A 23316-nucleotide genomic window follows, 5' to 3' on the forward strand; every position below is an offset into this window, starting at 1 on the left:
GTCTCTCAGAATGCAGACGTGTAACCATGCTTTAGCTGTTCAGCTCTGTGGTCATTTTAAACAAATTATCTTCAACGTCCAGTCAAAAGTTCAAATAGTGTTCCATATGACGAAATTAATAAGTTTCCATTTAGCTGGTGTAGTTTCCATCACAAAGTTAAATAAGATGCTTGCGTATACGCAAGTATTCATCCCACCATTTAAAAGGCTTGGATAATATTTCCGCTAAGTCACCTCTTCTCCAATGAAAACAAGTTTAATTCTTGTGAGTCCTTTCATATATTAGGGCTCCAAGTTTAAGAAGTATCCTTGTTGTCTTCTCTGAAGGCAAAGTACTCAAAACTGCACACAGTAATTCAACTGTGGTCTCACCAAAAATCTATATCAGGATAAGATATTTTACCTTACAGTCAATATGGTCAAAATGCATCCCAGTTCACAATTAGCCTCTTTGACATGACTGTCTGCTTTCAGTGAACAGTCAACAATCACAGGCAAGTTTTTTTTCTATCTTGTCAACAAACATCCCATCCTGCATATATGTTCAATGGTTTCTGTTTCAATGTGTATAGCCTTATATTTATCCATGTTAAAAGCCATCGCAAATCAGAAGTGTGATGGAATACTCAACATTGCATGGATGGGTGCAGCTGGAACAAAACTCAAGAAGCTTAACACTATCCAGGACAAAAGTGGTCCTCCATGTCACACACTATTCTGAATTGAACATATAATCACCATTCTTTCATTGTTGTTGGGTTAATATCATGGAATTGCCTATTTAACACCATCATGGGAGTACCATCACCACAAGGACTGCAATGGTTCGGGCAGCAGCCTATCACTTTCTCAGGACAACTAGGGATAGGCAATAAATTTGTCTTTGTCAATGTAAATTAAATCATAAGGGCACACTTCTTTAAAAAAAATCACAATTTGTTCAGATGCTATAAAAGCTAATTATAGGTTGTATTTATTATCACTTGGATTTTCTTAATAACTGGTAGATTCACTGCAGTCAGGACTTGATTAACCTATGCCCATTCTGCCAATGGAGGCAGCATGCAAACTATGCACAGCCTGCTAATTTAAATGATTGTAGCATGCAGCCCAGTGCTAAACGTTCTGTTGAGGTTCTGCATGCCTCATCAGGGGCCCCGAGTTCGTGTGAGGCTAGTACCTGTTAAAGCTAGCCTGCAGTACTTAAAGCTAGTCTGCAAAGGCAAGGTGCATTCTGGCTGCAGCAGATGCTGAAGTGGCTTAGGAAGAGAGCCTGACCTGCAAGAAGACTAATGGTGCAAAACAAGAGAGAGCATGCTCCAAGGTTCTGAGACACTGGACAGGAGGCCGGTGCAGGAGGTGGAGAGCCGTAGAGATGTCCTCGATCCACAGGGGGCCAGGAAGCCCTCCAGACAGATATTGTGACGATAGTGGGACCAGGTAGCCACCGCGGGTAATGCCAGAGGTCTAGCCCCAAAGACTAGGATGTAGTGCTGCAAGAAATTCAATGAACTTATACAAGTGATCAAGGTCAATCAATGCTTTTTCAAATGCCAAATCCCACCACCTGCACCACTAGCCTCTGAAACTGCTCAATTCGCCATACCCCCATGACTCACCTACCAACAATCGCTATTAATCACGGCTAATACCTAACTTTCATAGCTTCACCGCACCCTCACACACTTAGCACTGCTGCAAGCCTCACACCGATGTGTGACAGCTTACACACATTGCCAGGTATTCAACAATGACAGTTACAAAACCAAACACATTGCATGACACTCACTGACCACCTCCCTCTCTTGCAGAACAAGGTGGAGCTAAACCGAAGGCAGCAGCATCTAACTGGTGGCATACCGAATCCTCCTTCTCACGTCCCACTTCTCCCTCATACCATCATCTCTGCTGATTTATAAGCTGCAATGGTGTAAGCATGTATCTCCTGCTTTCTTTTCATCCACTCACCACAACCCTAGTTTTTTTTTTAGATTAGAGATACAGCACTGAAACAGGCCCCTTGGCCCACCGAGTCTGTGCCGAACATCAACCACCCATTTATACTAATCCTACACTAATCCCACATTCCTACCAAACATCCCCACCTGTCCCTATATTTCCCTACCACCTACCTATACTAGTGACAATTTATAATGGCCAATTTACCTATCAACCTGCAAGTCTTTTGGCTTGTGGGAGGAAACCGGAGCACCCGGAGAAAACCCACGCAGACACAGGGAGAACTTGCAAACTCCACACAGGCAGTACCCGGAATCGAACCCCGGTCCCTGGAGCTGTGAGGCTGCGGTGCTAACCACTGCGCCACTTTGCCGCCCTTACCAATCTTTTTGAGCCTTTCTCCTTTCAGAAACCCAAGAATGCAAGCTGGCCAGGCCATGCCAGAAGAAAAACAAAGTGGACGACCAGAAAGGCAATGAAGAAGAAGAAACACCATCACTCACTCTCACACTCGCAGCCACCAGCTCAAATACTGATACTGCATGTACTTTAAAGGATAGCTTAGAGGCAGGATCTGCATGTGGTGAGACACTGGGCACAAGTGGCCTGCAGCCAGGATAGAGGACAAGGGCAATGCAGGCACCAGCTTGCTAGAGGGTGCGATTGCACACGAGTTCTGCTGCAGAGGATTCAGGTGAAGACTTTGTTGGGGTGACCGACAGAAGATTGATGTGTATGCACACTGAAATGTTTGGTGTATTGGCAGGCCTGCCAGAAAGCCTGTGGTCAATGTCAATGAGCATGGAGGAGTCGGACTCCAACTTGAAAAAGGGTTTAGCACAATGCTTGGAGCATAGAAGTTGTGGCCAGGTTCACGTGCACAATTGTGGACCCCATCCATGATGCAGCCTCAGTTTTAGCACAAGCAGAAACCACCCAACATCAGTGTGCTGCAGTGCAAGCTCAGCCTGATGTCATGGAAACTCAGCTTGCTGCCACCCAAGATCAGACTGCTCTCACATACAAACTCAGCTTGCTGCCACGTAGGCTCAGACTGAGCCATCATAGCTGCGGATACCAATTTTCAAGGCGTTGCTAGGATTGCTGAGGTGCCACTCCAGGAAGCGGCAGTGGAGCACAAACCTGCTTTTCTCTCAGGATGACAACATTCATCCTCCCACTACTGCCACTCTACCAGTGCCTTTGCTGTTACCCGTCAGCTAGCCAGCTGAGATGTGTAAGCCAATGTATTACTTTACCTTTCAATTTACAATCACTTTTCAACCATGTAACTGTTCTTTCATTTCTTTTGTATTAATGAATGTAGATGGTTGTGGTGGAGTCCTGAGTGTGTGGAGTCCGTCTCGTGGTGACAACACATGGAGCATTGTTGTACCCAGACCGAAAACATCTAAGGAACTGTATTGTGGGCTTGAAAACGCAAGGCAAGCTGGTCAATTCTGATCATGGCATTGCCTTGTCAGAATTAGCAGGGTCTGCAAAACTAATTAAACTGCAAAAGTGCTGGCATCCAGGCAAGGATCCAGGCCTTGCTCGTTAAGAGCTTTAAAAAAAATGTTGTCTGTACCAGTCTGAAGATTGGTAACAGTGCTAGAAATAACAAAACAGAGAAACTGTCTTTGTTATCTGAAGCATTGGACCTTGAAACTCCTACATGAGGCCCAAGTCTGTAGCCATATACCTTGTTTTTCCAAAGAACAGTGAGGTAATTGCAGACCAACTGAAGGAGTTAAAAACAGGTTTTACTTTATATGGAACAGGGCCATAGTGAAAAAGGTATAAAGGAAGAGCCCACAGGATCATTTTTGCTGCAGTGGTTAGGGTAGTGTGGTCAGCCATCCGGAAGTCGTGCATGGAGGATTCGTTGGCGGATTGACCACCAAGACGGACTCTGGCTCGCAGGACTGCTAAGCAACTGGTATTATCGTATGTACTATTGCTTAGTGGTTTAATAAAGGTGTATCACATCTAGTGGAACAGTATCCAAGTTGTTGTGTGCCATTGATAACCAGAGTAAAGGCTAGAACCAATTAGACCAGGTAGAGGGTCTTACAGACGGCACAGTTCGAAGCCGGTCCTTCTAGGGCCACAGCTGTGTGAGGCTGTCCTCCAAGGCCATTTGCAGTTTTCCCCACTGAAAATCAGCAGCCTTCCACCGGCTTGCTGCAACCATTGGGATATTACTAGGAGAGGCAAAGGCACACAGAAGACAGACACAAAGGGAATTCTCAATGATGATTAGTTGACCTTTGAATGCAATATTGGATGGTTTGATTTATAAATATGGTTTGGAATGTTTTATTTGTGGTGGCTTTTATTTTAGCATTGTTGCCAAGAGGACACTGAGGTGGTGAGTAATAGAGGGAAGGGACTGTGTGGGACTATTGGTGAATGGGGAATTGGGGTTGCGTTTATTGGTACTGCAGTTTGATGAGTTCATCACTGACAGTCTGACCAGAAAGGGGCTGTGTTGGTTGCCTCCTCCTTTCCTCATTCTCCTCCTCCTTCTCCTTAGCTGGCTGCTGTATAGCTGTTGGCAAGGACTGTGCCCTCATGATGGCGAGGTTGTGCAGCATGCACAACAAATCTTGACATATATTCTGCTGAGTGAAGTCCATTATACAGCAGTGAATGGCGAACTGGGAAGTTTGCAAATATCACCACTCCAGCTTGGAAGGAGCCAGATGCACAAAAGTTCATAACCACAGTCACCTTCACAGCCATCCTTGCTTGTTCGGACATGGCGGTTGTGGCTGCAGCAGGTGGCAATTTTCACTGAAGACGTCCTCCGTGAAGTAGAGTCATCTGATACACTGTTCGTCGCTGAGGTTAAGGTATGAGAATTGTTCCTTGTACATCCTGGGAGGATATAGCCCCCTGCTGAGAGATTTTCTTCCCTCCCTGTTCCAGCAGCTTGCCCTGCTCTGTATCGGCTCTTCTCATTCTCCATGACATGCTATAGTCCAAAGGGGATGCTTGGACTGCACCCTTGTTTGGGAACAAGTAGTTTGTGCAGAATGCTTAAATTTAGCTGCCTGTAGGCTTCAGCAACTTTAAATAACAGAACAAACTACCAAACAAACTCAGCAACAGCCAATAGAAATCTATCAGCATCTAACCTGAAAATAGTTGATGAACCGTTTAAATAGTGCTGGTGGGAGAGGTCCTTCCCGCTGTTGAACACATATTCAGCTGTGAATGTTTAAGAGAGGGTGTTTGTTGAACTGTTGAGCTCATAAATGGTAGCATGGCGTCAAAGCAGCATGTAATGCTGACAATGCTGACGATCTGCCTACTCTGCACACCTCTGGCACACGTTCCCTGCACCCATGCAAACGCTCTGCCCAAGATGACATCTGGCGCAGCCCACACCAAAGGATTGCGCAAGAGTCAAGCAGGAACTCAAAAGTAGTAACCTCCGGATTACTTCCAGTACCATGCGCAAGTGAGGATAGAAATAGAAGGATAGTGTAGATGAATGTTTGGCTGGAAAGATGGTGCAGGAGCAAGGGCTTTAGATTCCTGGGGCACTGGGATCATTTCTGGAGAAGGTGGGACCTGTACAGACCAGAAAGGTTGCACCGGAACAGAGCTGGCACAAATTTCCTTGTGGGGCGATTTGCTAGTGCTATTGGGGAGGGTTCAAACTAACTTGGCAGGGGTGTGGGAACTAAAAGATAATACAAGAGAGGAACACCAAAGTACACTGAGAGTTGGAAGTGACAGATAGCACTAGAGTAGGAAATAGCAAAGTATTAGGTGGGTTCAGAGTGAGAGTGTTAGACAGTATGAGAGAAGGGAGTAGTTCTGTATTAGGTGGGAGTGGACTGAGAAGGACAACAAGGTGTACAAAGACAGGATTACAATGCATGTGTGTAAATGCACAAAGTGTGGTGAATAAGCTACAAGCACAAATAGCCGTATGGGAATATTATGTAGTGGCAATAACAGAAAGGTGGCTTAAAAGTGGCGAGGACGAGCCACTTAATATACAAGGATATAAAGTGTTCAGAAAAGATAGAGTAAGAAAAAAAGGATGTGAAGTGGCAGTCCTGATTAGGGAAGGCATTGCAGTGCTGGAAAGGGAGGATAAGGACAGAATCCATTTGGTTAGAGTTGAGGAGCAAAAAGGGTATGGTCACAGTACTAGGGGTCTATAGGCCTCCAAATAGTGAGAAAGAGAGAGATAGAAAAGCAAATCTGCAGGGAAATCACATGGATGTACAAGAACTATAGAGTGGTGATATTGGGGGATATTAATTAACCAAATATCGATTGGGATAATTTTTTTTTTTAAGAGTAAAGGGTAAGGAGGGGGATGAATTTCTAAAATGTGTTCAGGAGAACTTCCTTGATCAGTATGTTCTCAGCCCAACTGGAAAAGAGACATTGCTGGATCTGGTGCTGGGAAATGAGGTGGGCCAAGTGGATCAAGTGTCTGTGGGGCGCACATGGGTAAGAGTGATCATCAGATCATAAGGGTTAAACTATTAATGCAGAAAAGCAAGGAACAAAATAAGGTAGAATTGTCTAGATTGGAAGAGGGCTAATTTCAACCCAATGAGAAGGGATATAGCCAGGACATAATGGAACCAAAGACTGGCAGGATGAGCTATATTGGAACAATGGGTTACCTTTAAGGAAGAGATGCTTTAGGTACAGGCTAGGAACATTTCAACAAGGGTGAAAGGTAGGGGAACCAAGAACAGGGCTCCTTGGTTGATGAGGGAGATAGAGAAGATGATGATACAAAGAAAGGGGGTGAATGATGCATGTCAGGTGAACTCATCAGGTGAGAACCAGGCCATATACAATAGATTGAGAGGGGAGGTGAAGAGGAAAATAAGACTGGCAAAGAGAAAATATGAAAATAGAATGGCAGTCAACATAAAAAGGAACCCAAAGATCTTCTACTGGCATGTAAATAGTAAGTGAGTAGTAAGAGGAGGAATGGGGCCTATAAGGGACAAAGAGGGTAATATATGCTTAGAGGCACAGGGCAAGGATAAGATAGTTAATGAATATTTTGTATCAGTGTTCAGTAAGGAGGCTGACAAAATATCAGTAGAAGCAGTGAGTAGAGGCAATGGATAGGATAACAATTGAGAGGGGGAAGGTACTAAAAAGTTGGCTATGCTTAGGATAGATAAGTCATCTGGTCCAGATGGCTTGCATTCCTGGTTGCTAAAGGAAGTGGAGGTGGAGATAGTGAAAGGGCTTGCTATAATCTTCCAATCTTCCCTTGATACGGGGGAGGTGCTAGAGGATTGGAGAGTGGCAAATGTGACACCCTTATTCAAGAAAGGGTGTAAGAAGAGTCCTAGCAACTACAGGCCACCTTAGTTTATCAGTGGTGGGTAAAGTTTTAAAAACTATAATCAGGGAAAATATCAACGGACATTTAGAGAGGTTTGAATTAATTAAAGATAGCCAGCATGGATTTGTAAAAGGCAGATTGTGCTTGACAAATTTAATTGAATTTTTTGATGAAGTAACAGAGAAGCTTGATGAAGGAAAAGCAGTGGATGTTGTTTATATGGATTTTAAGAAAGCATTTGATAAGGTACCACATAAAAAGCTGGTTAAAAAAAATTGAAGCTCATGGAATAAGAGGGTCAGTGTCCAATTGGATAAAAAAAATTGGCTTATGGACAGAAAACAGCAAGTCGTAGTAAATGGTTGCTTTTCAGACTGGACGATGGTAGACAGTGGTGTTCCCCAAGGATCAGTGCTGGGATCACTGTTTTTTTTGCATATAAATGACTTGGATCTTGGAATACAGAGTAGAATCTCAAACTTTGCTGACGAAACCAAACTTGGAGGTGCTGCAGTGAGAATATGAACCGCCTGCAACAGGACATAGATATGCTAGCAGAATAGGCAAACAGGTGGCAGATGGAATTTAATACTGATAAATGTGAGGTGATGCATTTTGGCAGAAGGAATAGGGAGAGGAAATATATACTGAATGGCACAGTTCTAAAGAGTGTGCAGAGGGACCCAGGGGTGCATGTGCATCGATCTTTGAGGTGGTGGGACATATTGAGATAGTGGTTAGTAAAGCATATGGGATCTTGGGATTCATAAATAGAAGCATTAAGCACAAAAGCAGGAAGTTATGCTGAATCTTGATAGAGCTCTGATTAGGCACCAACAGGAGTACTGCATCCAGTTCTGGTCACCACATTTCAGGAAGGAAATGAGGGCCCTTGAGAGGGTGAGAAGTATTTACCAGAATGGTTCCAGGGATGTAGAATTTTAGTTACAAGGTTAGGTTGGAAAAGCTGGGTTTGTTCTCCATGGAACAAAGGAGATTGAGGGGAGATTTAATAAAAGTGTACAAGATTATGACAGGCTTAGATAGGTTAGACAAGGAAAAGCTGTTCCCATTAACAAATGGTACAAGCACTAGGGGACACAGATTGAAAGTTTTGGGCAAAAGATGCAGGAATTTGAGGACGCACTTTTTTACGCAGCGGGTGGTAATGACCTGTAACTCGCTGCCCACAAGAGTGGTGGAAGCAATCAATAACTTCAAGAGGAAGTTGGATGGCCACCTGAGAGAAATAGACGTGCAGTGCTACGAGGATCAAGCAGGGGAGTGGGGCTGACAACATAGCTCTGTGGAGAGCCCGCATGGACTCCATGGGCCAAATGGCCTCCTTCTGTGCCGTGAATGACAGACTCTATGAGTCGCAGGCACCATTTTGGAATCAAAACTGCACCAGTACTGCTCAAACAACAGGCGAAACAGAACTGAATATTCTGGCCAATAAGTGCAGGAACTTGTACATTTTCCTGCAGGATGTGATGGTTCAGCAGATGACTTGGCCTAACTATGAAATGTTGGCCACTTAGCCACATAGCTTAACAAAATCGACAAAACATATTATGAAAGCGCCCACCTCTATATCATTCATGAATAGCATTAAGGAAAGCACTCTTGCAAAGTTTTGTGCTTAATTTTTTTGCTACAAAAGGTAGCAATGGGAACAGTACGTTTTTATATATCTGTCTAGGACTTCAACATAGAGTTCTTCCAAATCATGTGGAGCAAAGGCCACATACAGATTGAAACTTCCTCTACACTCTTAACACACCTAAACCCCAACCTCAGAAGAGATGATAAGGTTTAGGGAGAAAGTTCTTGTCTGTGGGACCTATACGGTAGAAAGCTGTCAACAAATGAGGAATGCCACTTTGCAATGATGGGGGGTGGGGGTGGAGTTGGAGATGAACAGGAGTCCTGTTAGAAGATTGTAGGAAGTAGGCTGGGAAGAAAATTGCGCAACATTCCATTAGTAGGGTGGATCAAGCTATGGAAGAATTAGCTAGAATCTACAGCACAGAAACAGACCCAACTGGTCTATGGCAATTTGAATACAAGGAAAAGCATTTTGAATTCAGTGCATCATAGAACTCAGCAAGAGCTGGATGCTGGTAGTGGAGTTTTGAAAAATTTGGAGATGGTCTGCGGAGAAGCTTATGAGGAGGGCACTTTCTTTATTCGTTCATGAGATGTGGCCGTCGCTGGCTAGGCCAGCATTTATTACCCATCTAAAATTGCCCTTGAGAAGTTGAATCGAGATAACCAAAGCATAGACAATAGTTCCAGCAGGGTAGATTGTGAAGGAAGAGAAGGTAGGTAATGTTACAGTGTTGGAAGTAGATGGTCTTAGTGACAGCTAAGATAAGTTTGTGACACCAAGGTTGCACACTGTCAGGCTGAACTCAACTGAGCAGCCAACGAGGGAGATCTGAGGGACAAGAGGATTGAGATTTTGCCAGGAGGTAAATAAGATGGATTCCCAATGTTCAAGTGGATAAAGTTCTGCTAATCCATGACTTAATGTCAGTTAGGCTACCGGACAGTGCAGAGATGGTAGTGAAATTGTGAATGTTTATGAGAGGTAAAGCTGGAGATGATCAACACACTGACTGCGGATAATATCTTTAGGCTATAAATGTGGAAGGGAAAAAGCCAAGTATGGAATTGTGGGGTACCCAGAGGCAAATATGTAAGAAGTCAAACTGTTGCTGAAGATGTACTGATTCCATTGGGGCAAATAGGAGTAAAACTAGAATTGGGGAGTCACCTGGATGTGGACTGCAAAGACTATTGAGGAAGATGGATTGTTGTGAATGGCACAATAAGAACAAGCAGGGAAATGAAGCCATGGATACAGATAAGGAGAAGCCATTGGTAATTTTGACTAAGGTAATATTGGTACTATGGGCAAGACAGAAAGAAGACAGTTGGAAGACAGAGAACTGGAAGGACTTTTGTGTTCCCCTTGAGTGGGCTGAGAGAGGGAAGACATGAAGGGAGAACTAGATGGTGAGGGAAATAACCTAGTCAATGACAAAACTCTCATGGATGGATAGGCCTTGAGTGATAGTGGATATATGCATGGGAATAGGAGTGAATGTTTACATGCATGGTGAGATTGAATGAAGGCAGGAAGGCTAAGATGTCAGTGAAGTGGGGCTCGGAGTTCAGGTGGAGATTGAGATCACCAAGAATGAGAAGCCACTCTGTGCAGGGGCTAAAGAAAAAGAATAGAAAGGAGATCTCAGCAAGCTGTGACTATGTGGCTTGCAAGAGTGGCAGTTAAAGAGTGCCAGTGACTAAGGGGAGAAGGCCAAATGGCGTTTTGTCAGTGTGCGACGTTGGTGATTTGGAATGTACAAACAAGTTTCTCTGCCTGCAGCTTAAGGGTATGCAGGCAGAGAGGGAATGGATAACTGATTGACAGACAAGCAGGACCAAGCAGGTAATGCAAGAGTCCCGTGAGTGCATCTCACTCTCCAACTAGCATTCAGCTTTGTTAGGAATTAGCAATATGCCTAGCCATGATGAAATAAACAATGAAATGGAAGAATTATGAATTTTAAAAGTCAACCGTTAAACAAAACCACCGGAACATGGACACTAGTATCACAGTCAAAATGGAGTAGCGGTCACATGACCTCCCCTGTACTGGAAATCAACAAACCTGTCTAAAAGATGGAACTAATTAACCTCATCTGAATAGCTCTGGGGAGAACCCCTTTGAAATTGAAAGGAGCACTATTGCATATTAATGACTCTTATCGACATGAACTAACAAAGGAGTTTGGAGACAGACAGACTTGCTGCCCATATCAAAATAAATCGGTGTGAAGTAGTATCATGTTACCAGACCCGTCCCCATTCAGACATCAATCAATAGCTATGGTTATTACATCCTGGTCCATTGTGTGGTCACACCAGGGGAGGGGGCCATGTGTCTCCTAACAAAAATTCTAATGTGATGGATATTTACCTTAAAAAGGTAACCCTCTGAAGAGAGAAGGAAGATCAATCCAACACCTTCAGAAAGCAGTCCAGCTAGAGGCCGTGCAACAGATCCAGCCAAGCAAGAAGAACCCAGCTGAACAAGAACTGAACAGCCACCACAGGAGAGACATCACAACATAACTGTGAGACTCTCTCCATCTGGGAAGGTAACAAAGTCCACACCACCAGCTTTGTCCTAGAGCTTGACAACACCTCAACCAATTCAAGACTACAAACAGGTCGAATTTGAATGCAGAATACAGGCTTAAAGACAGGATTCTTGGTAGTGTGGAGGAACAGAGGGATCTTGGGGTCCATGTCCATAGATCGCTCAAAGTTGCCACCCAAGTTGATAGGGTTGTTAAGAAGGCGTATGGTGTGTTGGCTTTCATTAACAGGGGGATTGAGTTTAAGAGCCGCGAGGTTATGCTGCAGCTCTACAAGGCCCTGGTTCGACCACACTTGGAATATTGTGTTCAGTTCTGGTCGCCTCATTATAGAAAGGATGTGGAAGCTTTAGAGAGGGTGAAGAGGAGATTTACCAGGATGCTGCCTGGACTGGAGGGCATGTCCTACGAAGAAAGATTGAGGGATCTAGGGCTTTTCTCATTGGAGCGAAGAAGGATGAGAGGTGACTTGATAGAGGAGTACAAGATGATGAGAGGCATAGATAGAGTGGATAGTCAGAGACTTTTTCCCAGGGTGGAAAGGGCTATCACCAGGGGGCATAATTTTAAGGTGATTGGAGGAAGGTTTCGGGGAGATGTCAGAGGTAGGTTCCTTACACAGAGAGTGGTGGGTGCGTGGAATGCGCTGCCAGCGGTGGTAGTAGAAGCAGATACATTAGGGGCATTTAAGCGACTCTTGGATAGGTACATGGATGATAGTAGAATGAAGGGTAGGTAGTTAGTTTGATCTTAGAATAGGTTAAAGGTTCGGCACAACATCGTGGGCCGAAGGGCCTGTACTGTGCTGTACTGTTATATGTTCTATGTTCTAAACACCAAGGCCTGCACCTTGAAAAAGACTTTCCTCCTGAGAAGATTCAACAGGTTTACTGTAAACCACAAACACTTACCTCACTTTGGACTTTAAACCACATCCTACCCTTTTCTCTCAATCTATCTTGTCTACGTGTGTGAGTAAATGCACGTGTGGGCGAGGTTGTGACCATTTCAGGAATTATGTAAAAATAATTATTTTTTAACCTTTGAGAAAAACCTATCATTTGTCCTAAAAGCACTCAGGGACTAACACACCATTTTTAACAAAACACAATTGCGGTCAGTTGGGTGGTGAACCATTAAGGAATAAGAACTGAATGGCCATTACCACAGGTTATTAACAGGCCTGATGTAAAGTGTTGGGCATAAATAAATGGTAATAAGACATATACAAATAATGAAACTTCTGGGTAAGATTGATGGCTGGAAACGGAATGTTTCTGGGGAGATGGGACTGATCAGCTTGAGATAAGAGAAGGAAAGGATGATGTAAGGGCCTGATTGATCAAGGACAGACAGTATGGGTGCAAGCTCAAGAAGTTAATGGCAGGTGGATAACATTAAAGGTGGGCTTTCACCCCATGGTTTAGACCAAGAATTCAACATTTTGTTGGGTATTTTGTAACAAAGTAAATCCTTATATGACCATCAGACCCTGTCAATAATCCATCCAGATCCACCCCTGAAAAAAGGTATAAAAGTAAGAAACCTTGGGAGGCTTCAGTACAGTAGGCAGTGGAGAAAAGCTCCTAAGGGTAGATCTATGCTAACACTCTTGAGTAGAATAAGTTGTGAAGACATGAGGCACTGAGAAGAAAAGAGTATGAAGAAAAAAGAACTGTTTGCGCATGCCAGCCACCTTGCTCGACCTCGATGGTACTCGCTACTTGTCGCAGTCGTATATTTTTACTGTATATCCTGGGGCAGAAGAAAGATTGGAAAAGCAATAGTGATAGGGGATTCGATAGTTAGGGGAACAGACAGACGTTTCTGCAGCTGCAGACATGATTTCTTGATGGTGCCTGGGTCAAGGATGCCACTGAGTGACTGCAAAGCACTCTGAAGGGGGAGGGTAAGCAGCCAGAGGTTGTGGTCCATATCAGGTACCAATGACATAGGTGGAAAGAGGGTTGAGGGCCTGAAGGCAGATTTTAGGGAGCTAGGAAGGACACCAGTGAGCAGGACCTCAAAGATAGCAATCTCCAGATTATTCCCGGTGCCAAGCATTAGCGAATATAGAAATAGGAGGATATACAGCAGATGAATGTGTGGCTAGAGAGATGGTGCAGGAGTGAGGGCTTTAGATTCCTGGGACATTGGGACTGGTTCTGGGGGAGGTGGGACCTGTACGGGTCAGACAGGTTGTACCTCAATGGAACTGGGACCAATGTCCTAATGAGGAGGTTTGGTGTTGCTGTTGGGGAGGGTTTAAATTAACTTAGGAGGAGAATGGGAACCAGGATATAGCATTAGAAAGAAACAAAGCGCACAAAGGACTGGGAGAGACAGCTAGCACTTGAGTAAGAAATAGTAAGGTATTAGGTGGGGTCAGAGTAAGACGGAATGCACTAAGGTCTAAATTAGATTTACAGTGCAAGTATGTAAATGCACAAAGCGTGGTAAATAAAGTTGGTGAGCAGCAGGCGCAGGTAGCCACATGAGAATATGATGTTGTGGCTATAATGGACACCTGGCTCAAAAACGTCAGGAGTGGGTACTAAATATTCCTGGATAAAAGATGTTCAGGAAAGATAGGGAAGGAAAAAAAGGAGGGGGGGTGGGTGGCAGTATTGATTAGCGAGAATATTACAACGCTGGAGAGGATGTCCAAGCATGGTCAATAACAGAAACTATTTGGTTAAAGTTAAGAAAAAGTAGATGTACCATTAAACTGCAGGATGTATTCTATAGTCCACCAACTAGAGGGAAAGATATGGAGGAGTAAATATGCAGGGAAAGTACAGAGACATGCAAAAACTATAGAATCATGATAATGGGGCACTTTAATTATCCTAATTTAGACTGGGATAGTAATCGTGTAAAGGGCAGAGAAGAGGAAGTGTTTCTGGAGTGTGTTCAGGAGAATTTTTATTGATCCAGCCCAATGAGGAAGGAGGCATTGCTGGATCTGGTTCTGGAGAATGAGGTGGCTCAAGTGGATCAATGTCAGTTGGGGAATATTTAGGGAATAGTGACCATAGTATCAAAAAGTTTAGGTTTGCTAGGGAAAAGAACAAGGAGCAATCCAGAGTAAAAATACTTAATTGGAGGAGGGCCAATTTCAGTGGGGTGAGTGTACAGATCTGGCCAGGTAAACTGGCATCAAAGATTGGCAGGGAAAACCATAACAGAACAATGGGCTGCCTTTTAAGATGAGGTACTTTGGGTACAGTCAAGGTACATTCCCATGAGGGGGAAAAGGGTAGGGCAACCAAAGCTAGTGTTCCCTGGAAAATGAAAGAGATAGAGAATAAAAGGAAGCAAAAAAAGTGTGCATATGACAGATATCAGTTTGATAATGCTAGTGAGAACCATGCTGAATGTAGAAAGTTCAGAGGGGAAATGAAAAAGGAAATGAGAGGCAAAGAGAGAGTATGATAAGAGGCTGGCAGCTAACATAAAAGGCAATCCAAAAGTGTTCTACAGGCAGATAAATAATAAAAGGGTACTAAGAGCACGGGTCAGGCTGATACAGAGCCAAAAAGGGGATCAATGCATGGAGGCAGAGGGCATAGCTAATGAGTACTTTGCATCTCTCTTTACCAAGGAAGATGCTGCCAAAGCCATGGTGAAAGATAACGTAAAAAGGGACAATAAACCCAGCAACTACAGGCCAGTCAGTTTAACCTTGGTGGTAGAAAAGCATTTAGAGATGCTCATTTGAGATAAAATTTAACAGTCACTTGGACAAGTGCAGATTAATTAAGAAAGCCAGCACCAATTTTTTTTAAAGGTAAATCCTGTTTAACTAACTTGATTGAGTTATTTGATGAGGTAACAGAGAGGGTTGATGAGCATAATTTGGTTGATGTGGTGTACATGGACTTCCAAAAGGCCATTGAATAACGCGCCACATAATAGGCTTTCCAGCAAAGTTGAAGCCCATGGAATAGAGGGACAGTGGCAGTATAGATGCAAAGTTGACTGAGTGACAGGAAACAGAGTATTGGTGAACGGTTGTTTTTCAGACCGGAGGAAGGTATACAGTGAGGCACCCCAGGGGTCAGTACAAGGACCACTGCTTTTCTTGATATATATATTAATCACCTAGACTTGGGTGTACAGGGAACAATTTCAATATTTACAGATGAAGTATAGTGAATTGTGAGGACAATAGTGGCAGACTTCAAGAGGAGGTAGACAGTCTGGTGGAATGTGGGGGGCATGTGTCAGATGAGATTTAATACAGAGAAGTGTGAAGTGATATATTTTGATAGGAAGAACGAGGAGAAGCAATATAAAATAAAGAGTATAATTCTAAAGGGGGTGCAAGAACAGAGTGACCTGGAGGTATATGTGCACAAATCATTGAAGGTGGTAAGGCAGATTGAGAAAACTGTTAAAAAGGCATACAGGATGCTGGGCTTTATAAATAGAGGCTTAAGAGTACAAAAGCAAGGAAGTTATGATGAACCTTTATGAAACACTGGGTTTGTCTCAACTGAGCATTTGTCCATTTCTGGGAACTGCCCTTAAGGAAGGATGTGAAGGCTTTAGAGAGAGTGCAGAATAGATTTAGGAAAATGATTCATGGGATGAGGAATTTAAGTTACATGGATAAATTGGAGAAGCTGAGGTTGTTCTCCTCAAGGAAGAGAAGGTTAAGAGGAGATTTGATAGAGGTGTTCAAAATCCTGAGGGGTCCAGAGTAGATACAGAGAAACTGTTCCCATTTGTGGAAAGATCAAGAACCAGGGGACTCTGATTTCAGATGAAAGGCAAAAGAATCAACAGCGAAATGAGGAAAACTTTTTTAAGAAGCAAGTAGTTAGGATCTGGAATGCACTGCATGAGTGTGTGGTGGAAGCAAATTCAATCATGGTTTTCAAAAGGGAGTTGGATAAGCATCTGAAGAGAAAAAATTTGCAAGGGCTATGGGGAAAGTGCGGGGAGTGGGGCTAGCTAAGTTGCTCTTGCAGATAATCAGCTCAGGCATATTGTGCCGAATGGTCTTCCTCTGTGCTGTAATCATTCTATGATTCTAAGAGAAAAGAGGCACTGTTCAAGTGACAGGTTTCCATCAGCCTATGAGACTACATATTCATTTGTGATAAGGTCATGTCTGGGAAGGAAATAAAAACTCTGGAGTGCAACATGGAGCAGATGGAGCTCCAGCACAGGAACTGGACAGGGTGGGGGCGATTAATGAAATAGGGAGGAGGTTTAGCGTGTTACACCAGAAGATTGGGAATTTTTTTTAGGAACCAGCAGCGGATGACTAAAAAGCTAATAAAGAGGGAGAAAATTGATTATAAAAGTAAGAAATATAAAAACAAACAGCAAGAGCTTCTACGGGTATATAAAAAGAGTGTAGCTAAAATGACCGTGGGAGCCTTGGAGGATGCGACTGGAGAATTGATAATGGGGAACAGGGAAATGGCAGATAATTTAAACCAATATTTTGCATCAGTCTTCACGGTGGAGGACACTATAAACATGCCACAGATATCAGATAAGCAAGGAGCTAATGGGAGGAAAGATATTGTAACAGTTTCTATCACGAGGGACGATGTATTTGACAAACTAATGGGACGAAAGGCAGACAAGTCACCAGGACCTGATGGCCTGCATCCAAGGGTTTTATAGGAAGTGGCTGCAGAGATAGTGGAGGCATTGGTCAAAATATTCCAGAACTCACCAGATTCTGGGAGGGTCCCAGTGGATTGGAAAACCGCTAATGTGACACCCCTGTTCAAGAAGGGAGGGAAACAAAAAGCAGGAAACTAGAGGTCAGTCAGCCTAACATCAGTCATTGGGAAAATGCTAGAGTCCATTATTAAGGAAGAAATAGCAGGACATTTAGGAAAGCTTAATGCAATCAAACAGAGTCAACATGGTTTTGTGAAAGGGAAATCATGTTTGACATATTTGCTAGAGTTCTTTGAAGATATAACAAGCAGAGTTGATAAAGGGGAACTGGTAGATGTAGTGTATTTGGATTTCCAGAAGGCATTCGATAAGGTGCCACATAAAAGATTATTGCACAAGATAGGAGCTCACAGTATAGGGGGCAATGTATTAGCATGGATTGAGGATTGGTTAATTCACAGAAGACAGAAAGTCGGGATTAATGGCTCTTTTTCAGGTTGGAAAGACATAACTAATGGATCACAAGGATCAGTCCTAGGGCCTCAATTATTTACTATCTATATTAATGACTTGGAGGAGGGGGCAGAGTGTAATGAATCCAAATTTGCTAACGATACAAAAATAGGTGGGAGGGCATGTTGATGAGGACAAAAGGAATCTGCAAGGGTATACAGATAGGTTGAGTGAGTGGGCAAAAACTTGGCCGATGAAGTTTATGTAAGAAAGTGTGAGGTCATGCACTTTGGTAGAAAGAATCAAAAGGCAGACTATTATTTAAATGGAGAGACTCCAAAAAAGTGCAGCACAGAAGGATCTGGGTGTTCTTGTGCATGAAACACAAAAGGTTAGCATGCAGGTGCAGCAAGTAATTAAGATGGCAAATGGAGTTTTGTCCTTTATTGCTAGGGGGTTGGAGTTTAAAAATAGGGAAGTCTTGTTACAACTGTACAGGGTGTTGGTGAGGTACTATGTACAGTTTTGGTCCCCGTATTTAAGAAAGGATATACTGGCATTGGAGGCAGTTCAAAAGAGATTCACTCAGCTGATTCCTGGGATGAAGGGGTTGAATTATCAAGAACGACTAAACAGGTTAGGCCTTTATTCATTAGAGTTTAGAAGAATGAGGGGTGATCTTACTGAAACATAAGATTCTGAGGGGACTTGACAGGGTAGATGTTGAGAAGATGTTTCCACTAGTGGGGAAATTTCGAACTAGGGGTCATAGTTACAGAATAAGGGGTCACACATTTAAAACTGAGATGCAAAGGAAATTCTTCTCTCAGAGGGTAGTGAATGTATTCTCTACCCCAGAGAGTTGTGGAGGCTAGATCACTGAAAGTATTTAAAGAGGAGATAGATAAATTTTTGAAATATCGGGGAGTTGAGGGCTATGAGGAGCTGAGGTCTGGGGCAGGCTTGAGGGGCCAAATGGCCTACTCCTACTCCTATTTCTTATGTTCTCATTTGCTGAGAAAGAGTGATAATGCAATTGGGGTTGCTGCTCTGCAACAGAAGTGAAGAGGTACCTCACTGAACATGGTAGAGGATGTTTAGGGTTGTGCAGAGGGAAGTCATTAGCATATCCGGGAGCAACTGAACCCTGCAGCAATGGCAGATTTAATGGCATGGGACACATTAATGCATGTTGCAGGAAAAAAGGGAAAGAGAAGAGAGGTAGAGGCAGAAGTTATAGTTTATGTACAGAAATCTAGAAGGTAGCCAGCAGCGGTAGCGACTTCAAAACTGGGCATCCATGAGGTACTGTAGACCATCAGCAGCAGAATTGTATTCAACCACAATCTGCAACCTCATGACCCAGCATATCACTCACTCTACCATTACAATCAAGCCAAGGGATCGACCCTGATTCAATAAAGAGCACAGGAAAGCATACCAGGAGTAACATCAGGCATACCTAAAAATGAGACGTCAACCTGGTGAAGTTACAACACAGGACTATTTGCATGCCAAACAGTGGAAGCAGCATGTAATAGACAGCACTTAGCGATCCCACAACCAATGGAGAGATGGAAGCTCTACATTCTTGCCACATCCAGTTGTGAATGGTGGTGAACAATTAAACAATTGGAGGAGGAGGAGGCTCCACAAATATCCCCATCCTCAAAGATGGAGGAGCCCAGCACATCAGTGCAAAAGAAAAGCCTGAAGCATTTGTGACCATCTTCAGCCAGAAGTGCCGAGTGGGTGATCCATCTCGGCCTCCTCCTGAGGTCCCCAGCATCACAGATGCCAGAAATGGCCGAAGGCACTGGATACTGCAAAGACTATGGGTCCTGACAACATCCTGGCTGTAGTACTGAAAACTTGTGCTATACAACTAGCCATGCCCCGAGCCAATCTGTTCCAGCGTAGCTACAACACTGGCATCTACCTGACAATGTGGAAAATTGCCCAGGTATGTCCTGTCCACAAAAAGCAGGACAAATACAATCCGGCCAATTAGCACTCCATCAGTCTACTCTTGATCATCAGCAAAGTGATAGAAGGTGTTGTCGACAGTGCTATCAAGCTGCACTTACACAGCAATAACCTGCTTACTGATGCTCAGTTTGGGTTTCACTTGGGGCACTTGGCTACAGACTTCATTACAACCTCGGTCCAAACATGAACAAGAGCAGAACTCCAGAGATGAGGTGAGAGTAACTGCCCTTGATATTAAGGCAGCATTTGACCGAGCGTGGCATCAAGGAGCCCTAGCCAAATTGAAATCAATGGGAATCGGGGTGGTATGCTCCACATTTTGGAGTCATACCTAGCACAAAGGAAGATGGCTGTGGTTGTTGGAGGTCAATCATCTCAGCCCCAGGACATTTGCTGCAGGGGTTCCCTAGGGTAGTGTCCTAGACCCAACCATCTTCAGCTGCTTCATCAATGACCTCCCCTCCATCATAAGGGCAGAAGTGGGGATGTTAGCTGATGTGGGCGGCACAGTGGCGCAGTGGTTAGCACCGCAGCTTCACAGCTCCAGCGACCCAGGTTCGATTCTGGGTACTGCCTGTGCGGAGTTTGCAAGTTCTCCCTGAGACCGCGTGGGTTTTCGCCGGGTGCTCCGGTTTCCTCCCACAGCCAAAGACTTGCAGGTTGGTAGGTAAATTGGCCATTGTAAATTGCCCCTAGTGTAGGTAGGTGGTAGGGAATATGGGATTAGTGCAGGGTTAGTATAAATGGGTGATTGTTGGTCGGCACAGACTCGGTGGGCCCCAGGGCCTGTTTCAGTGCTGTGTCTCTAAATAAATAAAAATAAATAAATTGTACAATGTTCAGCACCATTCGCAACTCCTCAGAGACTGAAGCAATCCATGTCCATATCCAGCAAGACTTGGACAACATCTAGGCTTAAGCCGATAAGTGGCAAGTAACATTCGCACCACGCAAGAGCCATGCAATGACGATCTCCAACAAGAGAGAATCTAACCACCTTTCCCTGACTTTCAATGGCATTACCATCACTGAATCCCCCACTACCAACATCCTGGGGGTTACTGTTGAACAGAAACTGAACTGGAGCAGTCACATAAATAACTATGGCTGCAAGAGCTGGTCAGAGGCTGGGAATTCTGTGACGAGTAACATCTATTGACTCCCCAAAGCCTGTCCACCATCCAGGACAAAGCAGTCTGCTTGATAGGCACCCCATCTACCACCTTCAACATTCACTCCCTCCACCACCGATGCACAGTAGCAGCAGTGTGTGCCATATACAAGATGCACTGCAGCAACTCACCACGTCTCCTTTGACAGCACTTTCCTAACCTGCGACATCTTCCGCCTAGAACGACAAGGGCAGCAGATGCATGGGAACACCACCAGCTGTGAGTTTCCCTCCAAACCACATACCATCATGACTTGGAAATAAATTGTCGTTCCTTCACTAATGCTGGATCAAAGTCCTGGAACTCCCTCCCTAACAGCACTGTGGGTGTACCTGCACCATATGGACTGCAGAGGTTCAAGAAGGCAGCTCACCACCTTCTCAAGGGCAATCAGGGATGGGCAACAAATGCTGGCCTTGCCAGTGACGCCCACATCCCATGAAACGAATAAACAGTCCCCAGCATCACAGATGCCAGTCTTCAGCCAATTCGATTCACTCCACATGATATCATGAAACAGCTGAAAGCACAGGATACACTAAAGGCTGTGGGCCTTGATAATATCCTGGCAATCGTGATGAAGACTTGTGCTCCAGAACAAGCCACCCCCCAGCCATGCTGTTCCAGCACAGCTACAACACTGGCATCTATCGAACAAAGTGGAAAATTGCCCAGATATGTCTTGACCACAAAAAGCAAGACAAATCCAATCTGGCCAATTACCGCCCATCAGTCTACTTTCAATCATCAGCAAAATGGTGGAAGGTGTCGTCAACAGTACTTTCAAGTGGCACTTACACAACAATAACCTGCTCACCAATGCTTAGTTTGGGTACTGCCAGGGCAACTTGGCTCTGGACCTCAATACAGCCGTGGTCCAAACATGGTCAAAATAGCTGAATTCAAGAGGTGAGGCGAGAGTGACTGCTCTTGATATCAAGGCAGCATGTGACCAAGCATGTTATCAAGGAGCCCTAGCAAAATTTAAGTCGATGAGAATCAGGGGAAAACTCTTCACTGGTTAGAGTCATACCTAGCACAAAGGAAAATGTTGGAGGCCAAACATCTTAGCCTCAGGACATTAATGCTCCTCAGGGTACTGTCCGGCCCAACCATCTTCATCAATGATCTTTCCGCTTTCATAAGGTGAAGAGTGGGGATGTTCGCTGATGATTGCACAGTGCTAATCATGACTCCTCACATACTGAAGCAGTTCATGTCCATATGCAGCAAGACCTGGGTAACATTCAGGCTTGGGCTGATAAATGGCAAGTGATAGAATCTAACAAACTCCCCTTGAAGTTCAATGGCATTACCATCTCTGAATTCCCCCACCATCTAAATCCTGGGGTTACTACTGACCAGAAACTTAACTTGACCAGCCATATAAATAGCATGTCTACAAGAGCAGGTCAGAGGCTGGGAATTCTGAGGCAAGTAACATCTCTTGAATCCCCAAAGCCTGTCCACCATCTAAAAGGCACAAGTCAGGAGTTTTTTTTTAAAAATGCACGGGATGTGAGCATCATTGACAAGGCCAGCATTTGTTGCCCAACCCTAATTGTCCTTGAGAAGGTGGTGAAGAACTGCCTTCGTGAACCGCTGTCGTCCATCTGGGGTAGGTACACCCACAGTGCTGTTAGGAAGGGATTTCCAGGTTTTTGACAGTGAAGGAACATGCTACAGATTTAAGTCACAATGATCTGTGACTTGCTGGGGAACCTGCAGGTGGTGGTGTTCCCATGCATCTGCTGCCCTTGTCCTTCTAGGTGGTAGAGGTCGTAGGTTTGGAAGGTGCTGTTGAAGGAGGCTTGGCGAGTTGCTGCAGTGCATCTTGTATATGGTACGCACTTCTGTCACTGTGCGTTGGTGGTAGAGGGAGTGTATGTTTAATGTGGTGGATGGGGTGCTAATCAAGTGGGTTGCTTTGGCCTGGATGGTGTCGAGCTTTTTGAATGTTGTTGGAGCTGCACTCATCCAGGAAAGTGGAGAGTATTCCATTACACTCCTGACTTGTGCCTTGCAGATAGTGGACAGACTTTGGGGAGTCAGGAAGCGAGTTACTTGCTGCAGAATTCTCAGCCTCTGACCTGCTCTTGTAACCACAGTATTTATATGGCTGGTCCAGTTCAGTTTATGTCAATGGTAACTCCCAGGATGTTGATGGTGGGGGATTCAGTGATGCTAATGGCTTTGAATGTCGAGAGAAATTGTTTGGATTCTCTTTTGTTGGAGATGTTGTAGCCCCATCCACGAACTCAAAATGCTTACATTTGAAATCCTCACAACCAGCAGAGAGAGACTTTCATCTCAATAATCTAGATTTAATTTGTCCATTTTACTTCAGTTTTCTTGGTATTTAGCATTAAATTTTACAATTATGCTTGGTTGAGCAGATGGAAAATAAAATGTGAATTATTTGTCTACCGGGGTAAATTGTCTGCCTCACTGGACAATGTACAACAAATAGTCTATTCACTGTTTTACCTTGAGATGAAATTAGTGAGCATTAGCTAAGCAGAAAATAAGTCATCCAAATGTCTGGAAGTAGGAAGCATTAATACAACTGTGGAAAAAGTAATTGCAAAAA

General features: G+C 44.1%; 1 protein-coding gene across 5 annotated transcripts in view; it reads right to left on the reverse strand.

The window, feature by feature from the left end:
* Positions 1-23316, reverse strand: part of ppp1r42 (protein phosphatase 1, regulatory subunit 42) — a 231429-nt gene that overhangs the window by 116480 nt on the left and 91633 nt on the right. The window lies entirely within an intron of this gene.

Source organism: Heterodontus francisci, chromosome 5 (assembly GCF_036365525.1).
Source record: "Heterodontus francisci isolate sHetFra1 chromosome 5, sHetFra1.hap1, whole genome shotgun sequence".
Lineage (NCBI taxonomy): Eukaryota > Metazoa > Chordata > Chondrichthyes > Heterodontiformes > Heterodontidae > Heterodontus > Heterodontus francisci.